Source organism: Ailuropoda melanoleuca, chromosome 1 (assembly GCF_002007445.2).
Source record: "Ailuropoda melanoleuca isolate Jingjing chromosome 1, ASM200744v2, whole genome shotgun sequence".
In the NCBI taxonomy this organism is placed as follows: Eukaryota; Metazoa; Chordata; class Mammalia; order Carnivora; family Ursidae; genus Ailuropoda; species Ailuropoda melanoleuca.
The window spans coordinates 57,910,557-57,926,448 of NC_048218.1; the positions used below are offsets into that span (position 1 = coordinate 57,910,557).

At 35.3% G+C, this 15,892-nt stretch overlaps 1 protein-coding gene across 23 annotated transcripts in view; it reads right to left on the reverse strand.

The window, feature by feature from the left end:
* The window catches only part of ZBTB20 (zinc finger and BTB domain containing 20), a 761,796-nt gene that overhangs the window by 679,713 nt on the left and 66,191 nt on the right, over nucleotides 1-15,892 (reverse strand). For 7 of the 23 annotated variants that reach the window (XM_034658086.1, XM_034659379.1, XM_034658143.1 and 4 more), the window contains one exon: nucleotides 356-448. The exons of the other annotated variants lie outside the window; for them this stretch is intronic. The gene's annotated coding sequence lies outside the window, so the exon portion shown is untranslated. The remainder of the gene's footprint in view (nucleotides 1-355; nucleotides 449-15,892) is intronic. 23 annotated transcript variants of the gene reach the window in all.

Genomic DNA, 15,892 nt, shown 5'->3' on the forward strand with positions numbered 1-15,892 from the left:
GACATCTATTACTTTCCTATCACAAAAGATAAAGACTTAGCTCTCTTATAAACCCACTTTCCTTCCTTTCATCCTCCCAATATTCAGCCAGCTAGTACATTTTTAATACATTTCCTTCCTTAAGTAACAATGTATCCCTCCTACAGTTAATATTGCCACTTTCACCCCATTCCAAGCCTCTACAACCTGTCTGAATATATTTCACACCCTTCAAATGAAGCATCCTGTCAATTCTAATTCTTCCTTCTGAATATATCCATTTCTGGAGTTTTTCATCTTCTTGCCCAACTAAGGACTGGTTACTCTTTAGACCAATGCACAGCTTTGTCCAGGAAATTCCCTTGACCTTTCTCACCTCATTATCATCATCTATTTCCTGAATCCTCTGTCTTCCTCTTTCCTTCCCAGTTTCTCCTCATTTGGATGTAGCACATCCTCCAAAAGATTCCTGAGAAAGCAATAATGGAAGGTAAAATTTGAGGATCAGTTGTCTAAAAATGTCTTTTTCCTGCTCTTACACCTAATTAATAGTTTGACTAGATATAGAATTACATTTAAAAGTGATTTTCCCTCAGAATTTTAAAGCCACATCTGCCAGCTTTGAATGTAGCCATAAAAAAAAAAAAAAAAAAAAAAAATCAGATACTAGTCTCATTCTTAAGCCAAAGCGTAAGGTCTATATTTTCTAACTATAAGCTTCTACTATGTATATATTGCTGATAGTCTAAAATTTTCCAGTTATAGACCTTGATACAGATCTGCTTTACATTTTTTATGGGCACCCAGCAAACTCTCAAACTAGAAACTAATGTCCTTCAATTCTGAAAATTTTTATAATATAATTTTATGACCATTCCTTCCTTTTAATTTTCTTTGCTCTCTCCTATTTTCTGGAACTATTAATCAGATTTGGGGCTTGTTATATTACTTGTCTGATTTTATGTTTTCTCTCCATTTTCCATTTATTTCATTTTTTTGCTCTATTTTCAGGAAAATTTCAATCCTCCTATTAAAGTTATTTCATCAGTATTATAAGAATGTTTATTCTCTAATTATTCTTTTTTTTTTATCATCCTGTCATGTTTCATGGAAGTACTATTTTTCCTATCTCTCTGAGTACATTAATTATAATTTATTTCTACTTCAGCTATTGTCTTTCAATTCTTGAGCCAGTTCTGGAGCATGAACTGGCTTGTTTTCTCCTTGGCATAACACTCTCCAAGCATCTTAGCTTTCTCAGTTCTACTAATTCTTCCATCCCCTTTATATCTTCCAAAAATTCTCTTTCCTAAGTTGCTTCCTCTTCCTTACGCTTAATACATTTCTTTTAGTCCTTTATTTTTTAGTCTACTGTTTATAATTTTAGTTCCTTACTAGGAGGAAACAAGGAAAAACATGTGTTCAATCACCAGGTGTCACTGGAAGTCATTTGTTAAAGTTTCCAAAGATGGTAATCCTATAGGTGTAGTCATGCTATTCACAGGGTCATAAAATCATAGGATTTTTACTGTTAAAAAGCTTTTCAGAGATCATCTGATTCAACCCTCTATTAGAGGTGAGAAAATGGAAACTCAAAAAAAGTTAAGTAGTTTGTACAAGGTTATTTAACTAGCAATTCATATGGCTAATACTTGAACTTGCCTTCATTTCCATCCTGCCTCCTCACATAAAGAACTCCTTAAAGTAGCTGCTCCCTGAGGACTCCCAGACACATCGTAAGGTTAAACATTTAACCAAAACCATAAGCTTCTGGGTAGCAGAATGGGGGAAAGCTGTCATTAAGGAAAATCTGGCAAACAATGATTCTAAGAATAAATACCAGATTCTGAACTTTCTATTTTCCATTAGAATTCCCTAATTAATACTCTCCCATGAAATTTACTCTCCTTAGCCTGCTTCAGCATGGCAGACTTATCACAATTTTTACTCTTTCAGGTCACGGGATCACACCACAGTTTCTCAAAGTAAAGTAAATTTATGTTGGAAGTTCACCTAAATTATATCCTTCCTTATCTCCCACCCTCACCTTCTCCCTGACCTCAGAATGGCCAGGAACCTGTGTCTCCTAAAATAATCCTTTCCTTCATGAATAGCACTACCTAGGTCCTCAAAAATCTTGAGAGTCACCCTAAACTTCTCTTTTTCCTTAATAGCACCAACTCCCACCTAGGCAGTCCCCAAATTCCACCTTCTAAAAATCAATGCCACTTACTAAAAATCTCTAGAATCCATCCTTCTTGATGTTCCTCACAACTTCATAGCTACTGTTTCAGTTGAGGCCCACACTGTACTTCATCCTGATTACTGTTAATTGTCTGGTCTCACAGACTCTAGTCCCTTCACTTTACCTGATGTTTTGGTGTGTTTGTTTGTTTGTTTGTTTTTCTCAACAGAACTAAGTTTTCATTTCCTCACTTAAAACCCTTTAGTGGATTCTACCTCATTTCTGGCTCCTTAGCATGGCATATATATGATGAAGATATTTCATGGTAGACACCTGCATGTCTCTCCACCTTCATCTCCTACGGCTCCTAATCTTGCATTTTATAGAACTAGAAACCAGGCAGAAGCCAAAAGACTTCTGTTGGGATCTCTATTCACATGGATTTTCACTATTAAATGTCAATTTTCCTTTCCCATCTCCTCTCCCAAATAAAGAAGGAATCAGATGAAAGGAAAGAGGGTGATATGATTAAAAATCAGTTTTAAATCTACAAAAAGTATTTGATAAAGTTGCTTACCATAATATTTGATAAAGTTGCTTACCATAATATTTTATATTTATATTTATAATATATAATATATAATATATTTATATGTATTTTAGTGTTCTGTATACTGAATTTAATGTAAAATACAAATTAAAAATCTGATCATAAGAACAATATTTAGACCTTTTGCATGTAAAATAGTTAAGGGACCAACATATTATTACAGTAAAGGCCAAATCTAAGGATGTTTTATATAAAAGCCACTAGACTATATATTTTAGTAGGCAGGGATGATGTCTTAATCATCTTTGCTTTCCCTACTGTGCCACATATAATCCCCAACATAATAGGTACCCAGTGAAAGAATGAATGAATGAATGCATGAATGAATGATTAAATAAAATGATAGATAACATCAGGCCGACAAACTCAGGTAGCAATGGCTTATCTGCAATTTGATAACCCAAATAATTCAAAGGAACTTAATATCTGATCGACTTGGTCAAATGTTATAAATATGTATTTTTTAGAAGTATGTATATATATCCAGCAGATCTTTACAAGAAACATCAATCTGATCTTTATTTGAACATCTGTTCATTCAATAGATAACAAAGCAAAAAATTTCAATATAACAAAAAAATATACTATTTGAAAAACAAGTGAAAGAAAAATGTTCTCATTGCTAATATTCTTACTTTAGATTGTCCTCTCTACATCTCTACAATACGGAGAGATGAGAACTTAGCTAGAACTTTGATCAAGTTACTGCCTTTCATATTTCATACCATTTGCAAGGATATCCAAACTTCCTTCTAAACAAAATAGAAATAGCACCACTGTATATGTACATAAGCCTAATTTTACATTTCTTCTACCATATCAACTTCATGTTCCATGATATTCTGACCACTATTATTCACTAATGTCAACTTGCTTACCTACCTCAATTTTAGTGTCACAGGAAATCACTGCTAATGAGGTATTAATCCATCACCTGGGGTTTAGTAAAGCATCCCAAGTCAGTTACAGAAATACCTTAATCCACAACCTAAAATTTACACTATCAAGGGGCTGGTCCCCAGGGAGATGAGTGAAGAACAGAGCACTCAGAACATATACAAACTGAGATTGACTCTTTTCTCTGCTTAGGAAGGTGCCTGGCAAGGGGTTCTGAATATCATGTTGACAGACGGGAATTTCATATGAAGAAAGAAATTCTCTTGAATTCTACCTCCTTAATAATATCTTGTATAACCGGAGGGTATAATGGGTAGGTCCTCACTGCATAGAAGTCTGAATACCTAGCCTATTCTTCTGGGATACTGCCTAGTTTTTATAAACTCTACTACTGTCTTCATGTAAAATAATTCTATGGAAATAGTATAGCTAAAGGAAAAAAGTGGGTGAAATTTAAATCAACAAACTAAGGAATAAAAGTGTAGGCTAGAAAGAGGGATACAAGTTAACAAATGACTATACACAGAAGAGCAAAAAATATATATATGAATACACACCTGAGGGCAAAAGGCTGGGGACAGCTGAAATTGGAAGGACATATAATAATTGAAATGAAGGCACAGGAAAGACAGAGTAGAGGAGAAATCTGAATACTATTCATGTGTAGAAAAATGTATGTAGTATGAGCTGAGGTAATCCCAATGTTAGGTTGAGCCATGAAGTAGAAAAACAATATTTATTTTTCTACTTCCATTGCACCCTTGCAATGGACTACAATATGAAAAGCAAATAGACCTAATTCCATAATAGCCATTGAAAGTGACCAACGGTGATATTTGTACTATTTTAAAACACAAAAGGGTACTTAATAACTTTAGATTATACCACTTAAAATTTTTTCAACTTTGGAAAATGTCTTAAATTCCACATTGCTTCCACTGTTAATACATAAATCATTAACAGAAGGTGAATTATATAACTTAATTTGAATAACAATAATCATAATAAATGGTTGATAATGTATTCACTCTAATGGCACTGGATCACTATAACATCCAAACTAAGGAGGAAACTATCAGCGGTGTTGGTGCTGTCTCTGACCCTTGAAGTACGAGCAAAGTATGATCTTCTTTCCTATAAGGAGCACATTCTTAGGTAGAAAAACAGGATGTGAAATGATATGAAAATGCATGTGCCGGGGCGCCTGGGTGGCACAGCGTCTGCCTTTGGCTCAGGGTGTGATCCCAGCGTTATGGGGGCCCCACATCAGGCTCCTCCTCTAGGAGCCTGCTTCTTCCTCTCCCACTCCCCCTGCTTGTGTTCCCTCTCTCGCTGGCTGTCTCTATCTCTGTCAAATAAATAAATAAAAATCTTTAAAAAAAACAAAAAAACAAAAAAAAATGTGTGTGCCAACAGTCAGAAAGAAAGCAGGTAAAAGCTTGATTCTCCTCTAAAAAGCAATTTCTAAATGTGGATTCAATAATGAAAACCTATAACCTATCAGTTAGCAGAAGCATTTAGGAATTCCGGGCATAGAGTAGAGTGCAACTGTTGCAGTCAATATTTGACTACCACACAACTACTCAAGTTTAACTAATAGGTTTTTTTGTCACTCTTTTTTTCTTTTTTCCTTTTCCTCTGTTTGCTATTTACAATTGTGACAGGACTGCGATCATGAAGTTCAGCGTTCATTTCAGTGAAATGAAATGGGCTAGATCTAGGCTCCACAGGGGGAGGTACTGTGTACGCATTCCACACCACTTCACCAATACACGATAAACTCTCAATTTGATGGTCTTCAGCTGAGAGTACACCAAGCCCTTTCACCATAGTTTCAGATCTTAGCATCTCCTGAGAACAGATATAGTCTAATTTCCTCTTCCCATAAATCCTGAAAAAAAGGGTGCAATGGAAGTAGGAAATGAATAGTTTTGCTGATAACCCAAACAGAATTATTATGTCTTGCTACTAAAATACTCCAATCACTGGCAGGAGTGATCCAGAAATTACGCGTTTAATATAAATATACATGACCTACAGGAGACAATCTCAGATGATGATGATGAAGACAGACAACTTTTTTAGTACTTGTGACTGACATTGTTCTGGGTGTTATGCATGTATTATTCATTTAATTTCCACACACACCAAAAAATCCTTGTTAGGTAAAAATATTTTTATCTTCATTTTACACAGGACACTGAGACATAGAAAGAAGTCAGTTAAAGCAATTTTAACATATTTAGTTTTTTTAAAGGTAAAACATAAAACTTTACACCTGTAAAGTTCAAACCTTTCCATGAAGGACCAAGGGCTGTCACTGACTCCTGGTCTGCTAAGTCACATTATTCTTCTTGCTTAAACTGTACCACATCGTATCATCTATTTAAAGTCAGTGAAGAGTTTAAAGGTTTGGGATTACTTAAAGTCAGTGAGAGATTAAAGGGACTTGCAAAGCAAATTCAGTCCAAGATCCTTCCAGATTTTTTACCTTCGTCCCCTACCCCCAACCTGGGCAATCTTACACAGTTACTTACACACCTATTTAGATTGTAATCTGTTTTAGTGATTCAACTTTAAAAAGTCTTTCCAAAGCATCCAGCTTAGGTTTCATAAAATCAACAACACTTTATACTTGTTTTACTATTTCATCAGTTTGCATAATTAAATTACAACTGCACATTCAACAGGCATAAAAAATTTGAAAACAAACACAAATGACTCTAGGTAAGCATACCAGCAAGTAAACACGATAACAAAATACACCATTTTTCAGAGAGTATCCTATTCGCTTGAAGCAGGATTGGCTAAGATGGCTTCTATTATATTCATATCTTTCCTAACTGCAAACAATACTATTTAATAGGTATATGGGTATATTAGGTTTCTGGCAGAATGGATTTACAATTGAAAAATACATTTAAATCTGATAGAGGGGTTCACAATAACACCAAAATTCTATACTAGAAAGGTAACACATTCCTTCTTATCTTTCTTAATTAGAAATCCTAGGAGACTCCTTCACTGATAAAACTAGGGTGACAAATTGTATCCCAAATTCAATTAAGTACAAGGAAGCCCCTTCCCAAAGCATGAACATACACACACACACAAAAACTTGAAATTAATCAATGAAGAAATTTAGGTTTAAGAAAGAAACTTTCTCCCTACTAGAGGAAAAATTCTGAATTTAAAGTTCAGGTTCAGCCAGTTACCACTTACTTAAATGATGTGGGTTAAGTCATTTCACCTCCCTGAGCTGCAGTATCTCTATCTGCAAAGGGAGATCTACCCCCACACATCTATGGTCAGAATTATATAAAATAAAATATAAGAAAACACTCTGCAGACTATCAATCATCACATACATATAAATTACTACTACTTGAAATCCTAGTTTGTATTTTGGACACAGAACTTCAGATTCAGGGCAGGTCATTTCACAAATGATGAGGCTGAGAGCCAAAAACCTAAATTACTTTCCTACTTACAGTGGCATGGATGACAGAGCAGAAATAGAGAATTCTTGATTAACCAGGAAAAGAACATCACAGTCATGGGAGTGGGATCAATTGGAGATTCAAGGAAACCAAAGTGCCCAGAATGAACTAATGCTGTAGTGTAGACTGTGAACAGAGATAAATATTTAAAGGCTGAGCAGTTTCATATAATAAGCCCTGGCAGTGACTTTGGTGAAGATATTAGGAAAGAGATAGATTAACAACAACAACAAAAGTTGAACTCTACCAAATACATTATTATTTCATCTTATATAACAAAATTTTGATGGCTTGTCAAACTAAAGAAAATAGGGAATTTAGGATAATTCTCTTATTTATGTTAGTCCTTTCTACTGGTCAGAATAATTAACCATAGGTTAGGAAGTTAAGACAACAACAGGATGGATGTCAGTGAAGTTCAAGTACTTTAATTGGACTGCTCCGGGTACAGTTTGTTTCCCTTTTTCTCTGTCCATTAATCCAGCAGAGGAAAGTGATCTAACACAGCACCATGGCACGAAGGGATGGACCCTAGAGCCTGTCTCTCTATGATGACTGTTCTTGTGCATCCAGACTGCCTATTGAAACTAACAATGCCTGCTGCTGCCGCCGAAGAGGATCATCCAAACTCTGAAAATGAAACACATCACACAAAGGGATGAAAGAATTCTTATTCCACAGGGCTTAGCTTGCAGCTGGTCATGCATGCCAGAGGGATGTGCCATGAGGATGAGAAAGAAGCCTCCAAAGAGAATGGCTGGGGCAGCCAGTTGAACATTTTGAAATACTTAGGGAACTATTCTTTTGAAACTTAGGCAAATAACTAGACTTTTTTATAGCTGAACTCGAGAGTCAGGATTTTTTAATCTCTGCAATTCACTTAGGTGTGAATATTCTTGCAAGCAAAAGAAACTTAGTTTTCTAATTGCTTATACATTTGGGGGGTTCCCCACTCATTGTAAGAGATCATACTACATATTGTTTTCCCTCTCTGGGCTATAGCTCCATGTTACTTTGGAGTTTAACACTGCAGAAATAGGTGTTGGGTTTTTCTGCAAGTGATGCAAGTATACTGAATAATATGCTTGTTATATAAAATAGCACAGTGGTTATGACCATGGACATTGAGGTCAGATCAGTGGTGACAATGATGCAGCACTCATTACATGGCATCAGGTCCCATGGGCTCTAACAGAGTAACTTTACCCACAAAAGGTATTGCAAATAGAGTTAAAAGTTTTAAGAACACTTCCCTGTGGCCACCATTGCTCCTGGCCTCTCAACTGGCCTTAGCAAGGCATAATGCTGTTTTTCAGGTGCCCTGGCCATCACTGTCTAACAGAGTGCCAAAAGCAATAACTATGCTTTGGAAGTTTCGACAAGCCACCGTGAAGCATTAGCCTTCTCATTCTCTGATAAATTTACACTGTTAAAAACACAAACATCTGCCCTTCCTTCTTGGCCTTTTTCCACTCTGGTTCCAAAAAGCTCATCTTCCTCTGTTTACTGGATAAAAGTGAGAAACTCCTTTCATCAGACGTAGCAGTACACAAACCAGACTTCATGATCCATTTTCACCTGTTATACCACTAATTCCAAATAATTCCACTATAACTAGATGTGTAGCCTTATGAAAGTTACTCAATCTAATTTAGCCTTTGATTCTTCATTGATAAAATGTAAATAATATCTGCCTTATGAGATTTTTTGTGAAGAATAAGATAATATTTACCTCATAGTTCAGTTACCAGCACAAAGGGTGATTCAATAAATAATAGTCATTGTCTGTGCCATTCTCTATAACAGGAGTAAGAAATAGTTCACATCAGAAACTGAAATGAGAAATGGAATCTAATATTAAAAATATTCCCCTACATTTTCAGGATGCTATTGTTGATTTGAACAGTGTGTCATTTTTTCCTAGGTTAGATCATCCTTCTTAAGAAGCATTACTTCCTAGGAGGATTATGCCAAAGTGAATAGAACTCATTGGAAGAACGATTTCCTTCCACATATTCAACCCATTAGTTCTAACTAATGTCCTTCAGACCACTGTAAATATGTTCTTATTACAAGTGTCTTAACTTTTCAAAAAACTGCTATTATACTGTATGCATAAATGTTGGCACTGGAAGGTTTCCATAATTGTTTTAATGTTTCTTGTTCTCCCCCACTTCTACCACTGCTTCCACTCTCTCATTAGCTCTTCTAACTTATCTCAAAAAGAGAAGACATTTGGATGAGAAGTGGTATTACAAAATCAAAGTTAAAATATTTTTGAGAAAAATTAATTCCCACTCTAAGTCATTCCACAGGTATTATCCCACTCAACTGCATAAAATGAACTTTTAGCCCTGAGTTCATCACCAACAACATATTCTGAAGATGAGAAGAAGCAATCTTTCAGAAAAAGAAAACTAACAGGAAAGATATTTCATTCCAAACAAAAGGGATCATGGGTGCCTGGGTGGCTCAGTCAGTTAAGCATCTGCCTTTGGCTCAGGTCATGATGCCAGGGTCCTGGGATCAAGTCCCGCGTCAGGCTCCCTGCTCCACAGGGAGTCTGCTTCTCCCTCTGCCCCTCCTCCTACTTGTTCTCTCACTCTCTCTCTCTCAAATAAATAAAATCCTTTTTAAAAAAGGGATTATAGGGGTGCCTGGGTGGCACAGCGGTTAAGCGTATGCCTTCGGCTCAGGGCGTGATCCTGGCGTTATGGGATCGGGCCCCACATCAGGCTCCTCCACTATGAGCCTGCTCCTTCCTCTCCCACTCCCCCTGCTTGTGTTCCCTCTCTCGCTGGCTGTCTCTATCTCTGTCGAATAAATAAATAAAATCTTTAAAAAAAATAAAAATAAAAAAATAAAAAAGGGATTATAATGAGGAAAATGTATATAGAGACAATGATATTTATAGTATAACAGAAAATTATCCCTACATAAGAAAATAAAATCCATAATCCATTTTTCCCTTAAGAATTATAAAATATCTTAAATTCAGGCTCTAGTCTAGTAAAAAACTAAAACAATTTACATAAACCCTTACCATTAATTACATTACGTCTTTACACTGTGAAATTTTGTTCACAAATTTTTACACTAAAATCCTTTAACTGGTGCCAAAGAAGACAAAATAACCCAATATTTCATTTTAAAGGAATTGATCAACAATTTGTGAAAACAAGTCATCATTCTCCTTATCATTCCTTTTAGCAGCACCCATCCAAACAATCCCCAGATCCTGCCAATGCTCTTTCTCTTCCCACTGTTATTGCTTAAAATCCTAAGTAATCTAATTACTTTCAACCTCTAACGTTTTTCATCCATCTTTATCCTTCTAGAGTTATCGTCTATTAAAACAACAACAACAACAACAACATAAAGGCTCAAGGAATTTCCCTCACAAATCCTGAGTGATTTAGTACTGAATAAAATCTGAATTCTAGTGTAGTATTCAAAGTATTTCACAGTATGGCACAAAACTACAAATCGTAGTAATTAAATTGAAAGTAAAAGATACCCATTAACTGCCTGCTATGTGCCAGACTCCAAAGAGTAGTGGGTTGATAGCAGAGATAAAGATGAACCAGATTTAGTGCCTGTGCTCAAAGAAGCCAGCGCAAATGAGGATACAGATAAGCTAGCTAAAAATTGTAAGTACAGAATAAGGTAACCAACTACTGGGTGCTAACACAATTAGATGATAGGTTCTAAATTCAAAGAGGAGAAAAGTGAAAATAATATGTTGGTCATCTGCTTCTCAAAATGATAAAGTAACATAAACAGGACTTAGTCTCCTGCCTCAAACTACTAAAAACTAGACAAAATAATGGTTTACAGACATTGGACAACAGGCATCACATGCCAAGGTCAGCCCTACAACTGCTGTAGCTTACTGCCTAGAGAGAGTTACCAGACTACATCTCAGAAGGAGAGAACATGAACAGAGCCTGCTTTGCCCAGGGCCACACTGTTAACAAGTGAGGCTGGGCTTCAGAAATGAGTCTTTCTGATTGCAAAGTCCCAGAAGTTTTATTTTTTTTACTTCTCTACCACTTTTAAATCTTTGCTTAGACCATTTGCTCAACCTAGAAATCAACTCACCCCTACTCTTGCATTCTTCCCTGCCCTATAGAAATTATACTTCAAGGTTTTAGTTTACTTCATCTAATAAAGCTCCTCTAATTCCATTCCCCCAGCCATAGTGAATATTACTACTATCATCTTCTACAATACTGCATTACTTTGTTTTTATTGTTTTATAGCATTAATTTTATTCTGTTCTACGTAATAATATTAATGTTAACCAACATTTATTGAGAGCTTATGTTATTGCTCTAAATTCTGTGCCTGTACCCAATCATTGAATCTTCAGGACAATCCTAAACAGTAGGTACTATTTTCAGTCTCTTTTTGTAGGTAAAGAAACTGAAACACAGACAGGCTAAATAACTCGCCTAAAGTTACACAACTAGAATCAGAGCAGGGATTCAAACCAAATAATCTGGCTCCAAAATCATTGCACATAATCTCCTTTCCTGTCTGAACAGCCTACTAGACTTCTTGAATAGAGACAGTTCATGTAACTAATCTTGCTACTTGTATATCTCATCCTACCCAGAACAATGTTTTATACCGAATACATACTCTACATTATTTTCTGTGTGAATGAATGAACAAAGGAGTTCTATGGGGCTGTGGAGGAGTAATTATACTGAGTGCTAAGCCAGAACTTCAGAAAACTCTAACCTGTAGACAAAATGTACCTATAATTCTTCGAGAGAAATCATTCTTCATCCTTGCAGCTCCTCAGAAATTTCATCCACAAGCAATGCAAGCTTTCGTATCCTCCAGCTATGGAGTTCTTACTTCCACCTTAGCTAATTTCAATATTGAAAAATTGTATAAAATATATTATTTTATGTTTATTTTTTAATGGCCATTATGAGACACGTTTCCTACATTTATTCTAAGCATAGAACAACACTCCTAGTAGGATTATATCTAGTTGCAAAATATGGATGTGGGGGTGAGAGTGAAAAGTCAGCCAAGGTAATAATAAAATAAAAATAACAAAAACAACTACCATATTCAAACACTTAACATGAGCCAGGCACCTGCCTTAACATCATTATTAACAGCATTATAACGCCCATGTGTTATCTCATTTAACACTCAAAACAACCATGAGGTAGGAGTAAAATGAGCCCTGAAATTCTGGCATTTTCATTTCTTAGCAATAGATTGTGGCAGCTGAATTAAGAGTGTATTTGCTAAGTTAGTCCATTTTGTTAAATTATAGATGTTGAGAAGTCATGGATGAACTACATTTTTATCAATTATTGTTGTTTCATCAACTTTATGACAAGAGTTATATAATGGGCCAGCAAACACTATTATTCTGCTTACATCAATAATATATGTTCCATATTTACTCCACAAAAGTTCATTCACAAGTTAGTTCATTGTTTACTAAGTAATGTTACCAGATTTTTGAGGTAGAACAGAATGGTTACAGGACTTTAAATTAGATGCTCACATCCACTTAGGTAATTAATAAGTGCTAGAATCAATGTACTCCATGAATTGGTTTGAATAATCATTCTAGATGATCAAGAAGTTCCCTCCACTTACTCTCCAGGGCTAAGGAGTCATGCATGCAATAATCATAATTAAAGAAGAAGTAATGGAAATACACATGCATAGCTATGAAATACCTTAACCTCAGAATTGAGTACCTACTATATGTTGGGCAAAATATTAGGTGCTTTACTATATGATCTCATTTAGTCTCCATCAGTCTGGGGGCTTGGGGTTTTCTTGTCTGTGCTCTATAGAGAGTAAAATGGCTCAGAATAATTTGTCCATAGTCTCATAGATACTGTTCTAGAAGCAGGGCTCAAATCCACCTCAGGCTACTATAAATAATAAGAGAATTTTGCAAAGTGGGAGTTTGCAAAATTAACATACAAAAATCAATAGCCTTCCTATACAGAAACAAAAAAACACTTAGAAAATATTATGGAAGAGAAGACTCTGTTTAGGATACCAAGTTTATAAAAAAAATTAATAACCAGTTAAATAAACAAATAAATAGAACACCAAGGAACAACTTAGGAACAAATGTTTAAGACCTCTATAAGGAGAAAAAGTACAACACTTTTGAAAGATACAAAAGTTACTGAACAAATGAAAAGAAGAAGCAGGTTCTTGAATAAGAGGACTCAACCCCATAAAGATATTAATTGTCCTTATGTTAATTCATGAATTTATCATAATTCCAATAAAAATACCATCAAGATTTTTCCCCCCTCAAGGACTACTACTTGATTATGAAGTTCATCTGGAATAACAAGAAAGCAAGAAAGTCAGGAAAGCCCTGAAAAAGAAGTGTGCTGGTGGGGGTGAGGAGGGAGGCTAATACTTCAGATATTAACACATAACCTAAAATCTCTATAATTAAAATAATGCAATCATGGCATATGAATGGACAGACCCATGGCACAGAATAGAAAATCTAAAAACATGTATGACTGCACAGGAAAATTTCCAATAGGAAACCATGCAAGTACCGGAAGAAAGCTTCGATGTAAAGAAGCTACAAGCGGGAAAAACTTGCAGTAAAGTTTGTAAAGAAACTACAAGCGGGAAAAACTTGCAGTAAAATTATGTCTCAATGACATAAGTCCCAACAAAGTCAAGTAAATATTATTAATGGCAAATGCCTCTCTTGGTCAGATGATCATCATTCTTGTGGACTGTATGGAAAGCAAAATCCACCATACCTCTGGGAATCACAGAAATTGCAGAATCGTTCAGTACAATAAACTCTAATACCTTCTCTTTCTTCATCATCATTTTTAAACCCCAGCAGAGATTGTATTAATATAAACAAAACCTGGGAAAACCTAAAGCACATCTGTTGGATTTAGTTGGAAATAAAGTGTGATACCTCATATCCCAATTCATATCCTAGACTTTCTGGATTTCAGCACTATACTTAACTTTTAAAAGGGATTACATCCTGAATATCTTAACCCACAATTTATATGAACAAATGTATAAGTAATTTCTATGTGTTACAGGGTAAGGGCCCTTAATAGATATTTAGATTTATCCTATAATTAAAAATAATAATAATGCAAATGTAGGCCAAAGCTCTGTAAACAATATCTTCAAAAAATTTGTTGTGGAGAAGGACCCCTGGTGTCCATCTGGATTCAAGCCAGCCTATAGTGTGGCTGTTGACTGCACAGCATTTGAGTCCATGATGAGACAGCATCTTTGCTTACTTTGGGATATTTTATTTCACTATCAAAGAAGTGAAGCCTCTAAAATTTGTAAAGATGATGTTTAGGAAGAAATATCTTGGTTGTTTTTTTCCCAATAAACATTTCAAGAAGCATAAGACAAATTCTTTGAACACCAAATATGCCATGACTGACTGGTAGGAATGTATCTCAGACACAATAGTACAGTGTCTAATTGGTATCTCCAGAATATATAGATAACATCTACATTTATAAAAATGAGTTCTATCTCCACAACTAGCTTCTGAAAAAGCTTTTTAAAAAACAACATAAAAAATGATATACTGGCAAAAGACATGATCACAGCCTTGCTGTACACTAACATTGCCTTGCAAATGAAAACCTGCAGTATTCCTTATGATCAGGGTTTCACCCATTTATTTGGTTAATCATTCAAATGGCTAAACAGACCTCTAATTTGAAAATAAAAACCAATTGATGCAATCACAAACAAGTTCTAAAATTGCGGTTTATAAAAATTGAAATCTTGTTCTAAGCCAAAACACACACACAGTTACCTTTTCCTAATCAGAGCATTCATTTCTCCTCATTATGATCTCACAAGCACATTAAAATCTTATTAACATTAATTACTTCTGAGCGCCTATGCATGAGCAGTGACAGTCGTGAGCGTGCGCGTGTCTGGATCATATCTACATTTATATACCTTGCTGCACTTTGCTTATAAAACATGTGAAAATATTTCTGCTAACACCAATTAGCTAATTTCACACACACAGATAGTAAACTGCTGTCTCACTGCAGAGCCTACCAGAGACCCGTAAACATATGGACAAACGGACAAGAAAGAAAACAGAAACACCTCTTGAATGTGAGAAATAAAAGATCTTATACTTGAGCCTTAATTCTTGAGGTACAAACAAGTTGAAAGAATAAAAATAACAAAAAAATTAAAAATAATTTAAAAATTTACAAACAAAGCATCCTATTTTCTACCCAGATGGATTCAATGATAAAAATGATAGACACAAAGAAAAACTGGCAAGCAAAAAGCAGCTGACACAGAAAAGATAGAAAGAGACAGATAAACAGAGACGGAAGTGAAAGTGTCCTTCTTTACATAAGTACACATGCACACACACTGACACATCTGCTCCACTTAATTATACTTAATTTGAACAAAACAATATAAATTTTACATTGACCATAGGTAAGAATAATAGCACACCACACCTCAAAATCAAACAGGTCTATCTATACAAGCAAATAAAATTCCTGCTCAACCCAAGTGATTTATGAATCCTACTTATACCAAGAATGTCATATATAGGAGCCATCCATCCCTACAACAGAAACTCAGTGTAAGTGCAGAAAAGTAGGCAATTATAGCCACAAAACCACATGTAATCCTTATCTCTTTTCTTCAGTCTCTCCTCTCAACATGCAACTATTT